This window comes from Neomonachus schauinslandi, chromosome 10, assembly GCF_002201575.2.
Source record: "Neomonachus schauinslandi chromosome 10, ASM220157v2, whole genome shotgun sequence".
Taxonomy (NCBI): domain Eukaryota; kingdom Metazoa; phylum Chordata; class Mammalia; order Carnivora; family Phocidae; genus Neomonachus; species Neomonachus schauinslandi.
Window position 1 is genome coordinate 16,846,446 of NC_058412.1, and position 9,722 is coordinate 16,856,167.

The following is a 9,722-nucleotide window of genomic DNA, read 5'->3' on the forward strand; positions in this document are numbered from 1 at the left end:
GAGTTGAGGGTCCATTTCTGGGCTCTCTATTCTGTTCCATTGATCTACGTGTCTGTTTTTGTGCCAGTACCATGCTGTCTTGATGATGACAGCTTTGTAATAGAGCTGGAAGTCCGGAATTGTGATGCCGCCGGCTTTGCTTTGCTTTTCTTTTTCGTGTGTTGGATGTTTCTAACATGTATAGGTACAGATGTTTCTTTACCTTACATTCCTTACGGATGTTTCCTTTCCTTATTTGGCACCATATAGACCCTTCAGGCTGAGGTTTCTTATCAAGGTTTTAATTCTAGGAGATTTATTTTCATTCTTTTTGCAAATACCTTCTTTCTCATGTTTATTATCTTTTGTTCTTCTGAAACTATTACAGTTATTGGCATTCCTACTTCTAACCTCTGTATTCTCCTAATTTTCCCTTACATTTTCTTTTTCTTTTTTTTTCCTTTTTGGTGTCTTCTGAGAGGGTTCCTCAATCTGATCTTTCAGCTTGCTAATTCACTCTTCAGTTGTACTCATACTAATTAGAACATTTAAAAACTTCTAGCTACTGTATCCTGCAAACAATATTTCCAACTTTTTTTATGACTTCTTGCCCCTGCTCTATATTAATAGTATACTCCCTCCTATCTTTGAGAATATTTAGTGTGCTTATTTTATATTTGTAGGCCATCTGTTTCAATAATTCTGCTTTATGTAGCATATGCTGTTTGGTTTGTAGTTTTTCTTGTATAGTGATTGTACTCTGTAGGTGCTTGAAAATTTGGCATGCCAGTTCATATTTTCCTGAATGTTATCTCTTGCGGTAATGGGCAGGATCAAGTTTGACCTACCTTGGCAGTCTAATAGAAGGAGGAAATAAGTTCCAAGGTGGAAACCCCTGGGCACCTGTGGTGGACACACCTTTTGGTCACTTACTACAGATCATGTCCTTGTAAATCCCCTCCCTCTTCAGTGTCAGTAGAACCGGTGCCTTGCTTCTAAGCAATAGACCTTGGCAAATGTGATGGAATGTCTTCCCATGATTATGTTTTGTTATATATGACTTCATCTTCACAGACTGGAGGGAGACATTTTCCTGCTGGTCTTGAAGAAGAAAGCAGACATATTGTGAATTGCCTATGGAAAAGGTCACATGACAGGGAATCACAGGTAGCCTCTAGGAATGGAAATCAGCAAGAAAATGAGAGCCTCAGTCCCACAGCTTCAGGAGATGAATTCTGTCAACAACCTGAGAAAGCTTGGGAGTATATCTTTCTCCATCAAACCATTGATGAGACTGAAACCCCACTTAAACCTGTATTGCTGCCAGATGAGAATCTAAAGCAGAAGACCTAATTAAGCTGTGTCTACACTTCTACAGAAACTGGGAAATAATTAATGTGTGCTGTTTTAAGCCTCTAAATTTGTGACAATTTGTTATGCAGTAATAGAAAACAAGTATATCCTTGGTCCTCTGTTGAGTATTCCTTTTGGCTCCCATACCACCAGGCAATACTTCTGGGCAGATTTTTGTCTTTAAATGATTGGAGGAAGGAAGTGCTGAGAAGAGTGTTTTGCTTTAGATTATAAATAACTAACAGAAATGTTTGAGAAAGATGGAGAAACCCATTGGATATTCCCACATGGTTCGTAAACTCCCTTCTGTTTTCATCACCACCTCTCCTAAGTTTTCATTATATTCTTTACTTTTAGACAATCATAAACCTTACTAAGTTATTTGATTACACTCATTTCCCAGATTTCACATAACATTGTCTAAGATTCATTTCTTTTCTTACTTTTTTCAAAGAGGGGTTTTATTATTCAGGGAATCACCTGCACTCTAAAATAAAATAAATAAATAAAACAATTGGTAGTTACAGGTTTAAAGGTCTTTAACACTCTGAAAATGTTAGCCTTCTGTCACCTGGCTCCCAATGGTAATAGCGAAAAATTTGGTATCAATCTGAAACTTCTTCCTTTAAAATAACTTCACTCTCTGAAAGCATGTAGAACATTTTGTTAAATTTCCTTAAAATGCACATATGTGTGGAGGTTTTTCTATCTACACTATTTTGCACATTCCAAGGTCCTTTATCTTAGGTGTTCATATTTTTAAATCCTGGGAAATATTGATAGAATATTATTTTATCGACTTAACATCTTCATTTATTTATTTCATTCTGAAACTGCTATAAATGGCTATTGTGTTTTTATTATCTATGCTTATTATTCTCTTTTATACTTTCCATTACTTTATGGCTTTCTAGTACCTTCTAAATAAGTTCCTGGATCTGATCTGCCTGTTAACTGATTTAATTTGTGGATTTATCAGTTCTATTAACTATCCATTTCTTGTGATTTTTAAAATGTATTTGTATTTTTATGTCCAATTAATCTATTTGCTTCTTCTTGGTAATTGTGTTTTGTTGCTCAATGTCATCAATATATCCTAGCCTAGCTCTTTTAAGATATTTATGTTTGTTTTTAAACATTGATCTCTGAATCACAGAATATACATTGTTCTGTGTGCTGACATCCTATTTTAAAGGCTGTACTCAGATAGCTTCTTATGTTTTTCTTTAAGCTCATTTACCTTAGCTAGTCATGTTTACCAGGGGAGAAGGGCTTCTGCTCCCTGTGGTGATTTTAGTGTTGGATAGCCTCAACATACCCATTTGCTGTGTCACTACCAGTCTTTCCTTCTCCCTTGGGAAATCTAGAAGTTTTCTAAGAATTTCTTTCTCCTGGTTGTAACTGTCTATATTTAGGGTTTAGAAGAAAAGATGGAAATGCTCAGCAGCTGCTGTTTCATAAAGATTTTTTATCCATTCTTCACTCAGCCAGACTTCTGCTTTGCCTTGTTGTTATCTTGGGAGCAGAAAAATGCTTAGTATGGTTTCTGGTAAGTGCCTGGTTTGGAATTCTGGCTCTTCTACATACTAGCTGAGGGACCTTGGACAAGTTTTTCAAGTTCTCTGTGCTTCAGTATCCTTGTGTGTAAAATAGGATAGTAATAGTCACTGACTATTAGGATTGCTGTGATATTTAAATAAGATAGTGTATATGAAGTTATTAGAACAGTACCTGATACAAATTAGGGCTTACTAAACATTTGCTATCATTATCCTTACAGGGCCCAGCACTTGTACATGTTCAATAAATGTTTATCATTGCATACTGCTTACACATATCCACAGACATATCTGAATCTGTGCACAAGTTACTATCAAGATGCACCCACACTTCAAATCTCCAGGATTTCCATGTGCTTCCTGCCATGATTTGTGCCTCTAACCATCCCAGGGATCTGAAATTTTTTCTTTGATACTGTTTAGGAAAGAATAGGAAATCAAATCTTGGTGGAATAGAAAAAAAAGAAAGAAAGAAAAAGATTTAAAATCTGTAGTATTGTCCCCAGTATTTCCATGCTATAAGTTTTTGCCTCATAGACAGTATGTGAACAAACTTTGCTTGGGTATATCTAGCCATTCACAGTTACAAAAAAAATCACATTTATTATACATGTAATATTGCATGACTTCACAAAAGGTAAAAAAGACAACTTATTTTCAAGAGGAAATAAATTCTCAGATTGAAGAGAAAATGAATTAAATTCAGATAGCTTGAGTATGGCAGATGTGAAATCAACCCAGATGTTCTGACTTCTAGTAGTATACTTTTTCCCTGTTCTCCTCTCTGCAAAGGGACCTTGAAGAAATAGCCAGAAACCTGGAACTTCTCTAGGAGGTATATGTATGGTCAAATGTTAGTGGAAACTTAGATATTTATGGTTTTTATCCATTCCATATACCTAGAGCTTGGGGTCAGGTGTACACAGCCTTTTCTATAAAGAGGAGTACTAGTGTTGAGTTATTTACCCTTAGCTGGGTGCAGTTAGTGTTATGTGGTAAAGATTGTGATGGCCATCACAAAAGGCATCAGATTTGAGAGTCCTTTTCTGTAGTTCAAGCTCTGACCAAAGCATTAAACTGCTGTGAGTCACTTACCATATGCTTTCTAATGGTTTGTAGTAGTTTTTGGAATCTGATACTTACCTTTGTGCTGTTACTCAGGTAATGAATATAGTTTCTTCAGCTCAACCATTCTGTTGTTACCATATGAGATAATGCACTAGGTTTCTTGTTTTTGTTTTTAAGATTTTATTTATTTTAGAGAGCCTACACAAGTAGGTGGAGGGGTAGAGGGGAGGGAGAAACAGACTCTCTGCTGAGCAGGGAGCCTGAGGCAGGACTCCATCCCAGGATCCTGGAATCACGACCTGAGCCAAAGGCAGACACTTAACTGGCTAGCCACCCAGGCACAACCCTGCACTAGGTTTTATACCCGTTTGACAGTAGAGTGTGCTGTTTATTGGAGAGATGGCATGTGGACACGTGCTGAGCAAACATGCCATTAACCATCATTAAGTATGTTGAACACGAACTCTGTGGCCAGTTCTAGGCAAGACATTATAGCAGAGATCAAAAGAGACTAAGACACATGAAGCCATTAGCAAATGCGTGTATGGAAAATCCATGTTTCTCAGTGTATGTGGACATGCAAAAGGAAATCAAATAAGTCAGAGCCCTTAGCCCTGATTACCTAGACAAGAGTTTGTCACATGTAGTTATCAACATATGTTTGTAGAATGAAGGCAAGATCAGGGTGGGTGGATAACTAACTAGCTGTCAGACTTTCTGCAAGAGATAGGATTTGGGGTATTTGAAAAATGCTTGGAGGAGACAGCAGCTATCCTAAGTGAAGTAGAGAAATAAAAACAAGAAGAGCAGTTAGAGAAGGTGAAAAATGTGGGCATAGTATCACCCATTATTAAAGACATTGTATAAAGCTCCATTAAATTTACAATAGTCACATAATAACATCCTAGAATCTGTAACTCATATGTCTTCTACTTTGATTTTTGAGTGATGATTAAGCCTTTTCATGCTGATAAGATATGGCCACTTTTTCTTTTTCTTTCTTTCTTTTTTTCTTATCAACATATGTTTCATGAAAGTCCTTTGCTTAATTTTTTTAAGGAAATGGTGATGACACAAGGTTATCTCTTTATTGTTTATGACTTCAAAATTATATATAGTTAAGAGACAGATTGAAACACTCCAAGCATTCATTAATGAGTGAATGGGTAAATAAAATGTGATATATACATACAACAGAATATTATTCAGCCTTTTATTAAAGAGGAAGGAATTTATAATACAGGTAACAACATAGAACCTTGATGTTATACTAAATGAAAACACATTACAAAAAATATTGTATTATTCTACTTATATGAAGTTCCTAGAAAGTAGCCAAATCCATAAAGACAGAGTTTTATTGGGGAAGGATTTAAAGATTCTAGAGATGGATAGCAATAATGATTGCACAATGATGTGAATTAACTTAATGCCATAGGACTGTGCACTTAAAATAGCAAAAATGGTAAATTTTATGTTACATATATTTTATCACAATTTTTAAAAATAGAAAACAATGTAAAAAGCAGAATAGTGTTGACAGGGAAAAGGTTAAGAGTTACTTTTAAAATTTCTTTTATTCCAGATGTTTGTATTTATTTTAGAGCTAGTTTGATTTTTTTTGAAAAATAGACTTTATTTTTTAGAGCAGTATTGAATAGAAGGTATAGAGATTTCCCATATGTTCCTTACCTGGACACATGCACAGCCTCTAGTCATTTCTTTTTTATCTTTGAAAACTTGAAAATTAATTATTTTTATAGCAAGGTATATAACCTATTAGGAAAAGATTTGCTTTCTTTTTGTTCCCTGAATATTCTATTACATACGTTAGATGGATTTTTTGGAAAATATTGGCATGAGTGTTACATAGCAACCAGCATTCCTAGGGTCTAATACATAGTACAGGGCCACTCTAAGTTTGCCATTGTAAAAGAGGTTGTCACTTGTCTAGAGACATGGCATCTCTAGTGGCCTCTGGAAATGTAGAGAGCGGAAGACAGGGCAAAGTTGTCTGCTATAAGGAGACCTAGTGATTCATGGAGGGATGTCAGTTGGGACGAGTAGCTGGCCAATGTGGATCAGTCCCTTCTAGCTAAAATATTTGACTAGGGTTAAAGTTGAAGAGCAAACCAGAATGTGTCCATGACTTGGATAAAACAAGAATCTGCTTCAATCCTAACAGGGGCCTTCTTGAGCTTCATATTTACCTGGGATAGATGATTGCTAGAAGAAGGTTGCAGAAGGCCAGAGAGGCTCAGGGTATCATCAGAGCCTCAAGCACAGGGCAGAAAGTGTAAGTCTGGGAAGAAACAATGGCCTTTTGATCTGGGGGTCCCTGGCATATTGATGTGAGAAGTTCCATCTCCTTGGAGGTTCAGAAGGAGAATCATGTACAGGTAGCCTCAAGAACTGATGAAGAGTGAGACGATCATGACTATAAGGAAGGGTTTACTATTTTGTTTAGTCATCATTAGACAGACATCAAGAAGATCAGAGTTGGCTTCATCTGGCTTCTTTTAGATTCTCTAACACCTACTCAAATCCTAATATCTCTTGCATTAACCTTGTTCCATTTCAACACATACCTTATCTTAGTGATGATGATTGGTTTGGGGTACAAGTGGCCTGCATCTGAGTTGGGTGATCTTATGCTAGAGGTTTGTACATTGAGCCAGGTGAAGCCATAGAAGTTCTGAGGGGTCTTAGCAATTGTTCAGGGAAGAGGAAGCTCTTGGGCCAGGGAGGGCTGGCTCAGAGATCTCCATGGACATTTCAGCCAGAGACCTCTGGTTTATTCATTTGAATATATTGGATTTGGGGGATTATTTCAACTGATGAAATGTATCTGGAACAAAACAGTTAGAAAACCAGGGCTGTTGTACAATTATTTGTTTGATTTTAGACCTTGTAAATTCAATCATGTAATGTGACTAATATCTGTTTTTTTCTTTTAGTTGGTAAAGCTGACCACTTGCTTTGGAAATACTTAGGAAATATGTGTAGACACAAGGTGTGGCTGCCGTCTGTAAAGATGACTTGAATGAGCTGAGTGAAAGGAAGGCTGGTGGTAGCATTTTAACTTGGTTTGCCTTTTGCTGAGGATGGAATAACAGAAAGGCAAGACAGAGGTACAAGTACATCCTCTCTTCAGGCTTACATGGTAGCATGATCCCATAGCAGTTTACATTGAGAATTTATCCAGACTGGTTTTTTTTTTTTTCTTTTCTTTCCTGAGTCCTGAATAAGGTTGGCTCAAGGCCTAGAAACTCTGCAATTTTTCATGTTCTGGCAACCTAGGAAGAGAAGGTATTTTGCAACTTAGCTCAGTTGTTTCTTAATGTTTGGAGAGAAATGTGTCTCTTGTAGCTTGTTTTTTTTAAGGTGAAAAGAAACACACTTTTTCAATGTACAGAAATGCCTGTTCCATATTCATACTAGATTTGCATTTGAGTCCAAAAGCAATACAATGATTTTGTTCTCTGATAATTCTTCCAAGCTCAAAAATTAGTGTGAGCCACACTCCCAATGGGATTCCAATGAAAATTGGATTTGCAATAACTAGGGGAAACACAATAAAACCTTCAGTGTAGAAAGACAAGATTTATGTTCTCTATTTACCTTTATTTTATGTCCTGGGGAATAATCATCTTTGACATTTGTAAACTACCCTGCCTCCAACAATCCTTCAGGTCTTCCTCATTCAAGAGCTGTTCTCCCAATGTCACTTGTCTACTCAACAACATGCTATTATCCAGTGGTAGGAGGCCAAGGCCTTTAAATGGAAAACAGTATGGTGTGCTTAAAGGAAAACTTGAAAAACATTCTTCAGGGGAGAAACTCTGGGACTGTGAGTTCCTATGCATATAAACTATCTTGCCAGCCTGTGTGGCTGGTTGGTACAGTGTGCCTTGCAGTGCAACTTCACCTAGAGAAATTATTAAGTGCATCTTTGGTAATTTCAAGCCTTTGGGAAGAGTCCCTTAAAGACTTACCTGGTTTAGGTAAACTTCAGTGTTGCTGATAGGAGACCAACAAACTGTGGTTCATGACAGGGCAAGCATTTCTTAATATCATAACCTTGAACACAAAATCAGACATGGTAACTATTACCAGTAGTTCTATTTTGGGAGCAGCTTCCAAAATAATGAATACAAATGACAACAACCATTATCCTAGCTTATTTGTGGCATCACACTGTCCTGGGAAACTACAGTTATGGAAATCAAGGGAATATTGCTTAATATTACTATTAATAAATTACATGCTAGAGCAGCAGTGGCAATAGCTCACCAAGTTGATGTAACAGAATATATAAGTATGCAGATGATTCACATTCTATGGAACCCAATCTTACTTTTAAGTCATTTGTGATAAAAGATGCCCAATTATAATTTTGCCTTTAACATACTTTGAATTATAGCAGCTTAACTATATGTTGGCCAATTTATAATACTTCAGGTATATACATACACATCTATCTATCTATCTATCTATCTTAAAAAAAAAAGTGTTTCCCTTAAGTTTCTTTAACTGTACAACCAAAATAGAATTATCTACTTCTGGGTACTCATTTTTCACTCTACAGCTCCTAAGATGCCAAAACTATTCTGTTTTGCCTGTGGTTTCACTATATGGAGAATCATTTTTCATCTTTCACTCAAATTCTCAAACCTTTTTAAAGGGGGAAGTCATATTCTTTTTTTCTTTTGGAAAAACACATTTTTAAGGATATATTTTCTACAACTTCTTCAAAATATAAGATGTGCCTGCTTTTTTCTTCCCCTTAAAATTTCTAGTTAGGAACTAGTCCAAATTTACAGAAAAATTTGATTCATGGCTTAATAAGTAAACCCAGACATCTTATATATGTTATACTACAATGAGCACACAAAAAAGTTGTAAATTAAAAAAAAAAATAAAAGCATGTTTACAGCATTAATATTGATCAAGTTCAACTAATCTTAATACCTGAATTCAGAAAATAGTAGTATTTTTTAAACTTAATTCGAACCAATTGCTCTTTAAATCTTTGAAGATGGTTTTAAAATTAGTGTTACTGTTTTTAAAATTCTGACTAATTGAGACAGGTCAAGTTGCTCATCTCGTTCTGGACTTTTCCACATTTGGGATTTGGAAAGGGCTAAAACCAGTATTTCAGCTGAATGCACTAACAGTGCTGGTCAAATATTCATTTTTTTCTCTCTCCGGTATTGAATTAATAGCATTTATACCACTTAAAATAAGCATCTTATTCTGTAAGACAAGGAGAAATAATCAGGCAAGTAATTTTAATGCTAGTTTTCTCTCTTACATCCTGTTGGAACATATACTTGACACACTAACATTCCTGTTGGAATACTGGTGGTATATCCAATAAACCATTGATTCCAAAAGTACATAAAATCAGTTCTCAGTTACCTCCCCCCACCCTGCTTTAAAGTTAAAAATAGTCTGAGACCATAGAATAGAAGCGCAACTTTTAACCCAGATGATATTTATGGGCTTGTAATGAGAAGTTAAAGCACCCATTTGCAACTGATACTCCTTAGTGAAGAATGAATGGATGTATTCATTTGCTGAAAAGATAGATAGCCAAGCAATTTTAGATTCTAGCTGTAAAATACCAATAATGTCAAAAGTTCAAGAAAGATGAATAAGGCATTTTCTGCTTGTAATGCATTAATAACATAGAATATAAGATAGAACTGTAAACAGGTACTTAAATGCCAATATAGCAACTTCTACATCAGGTCAACATGG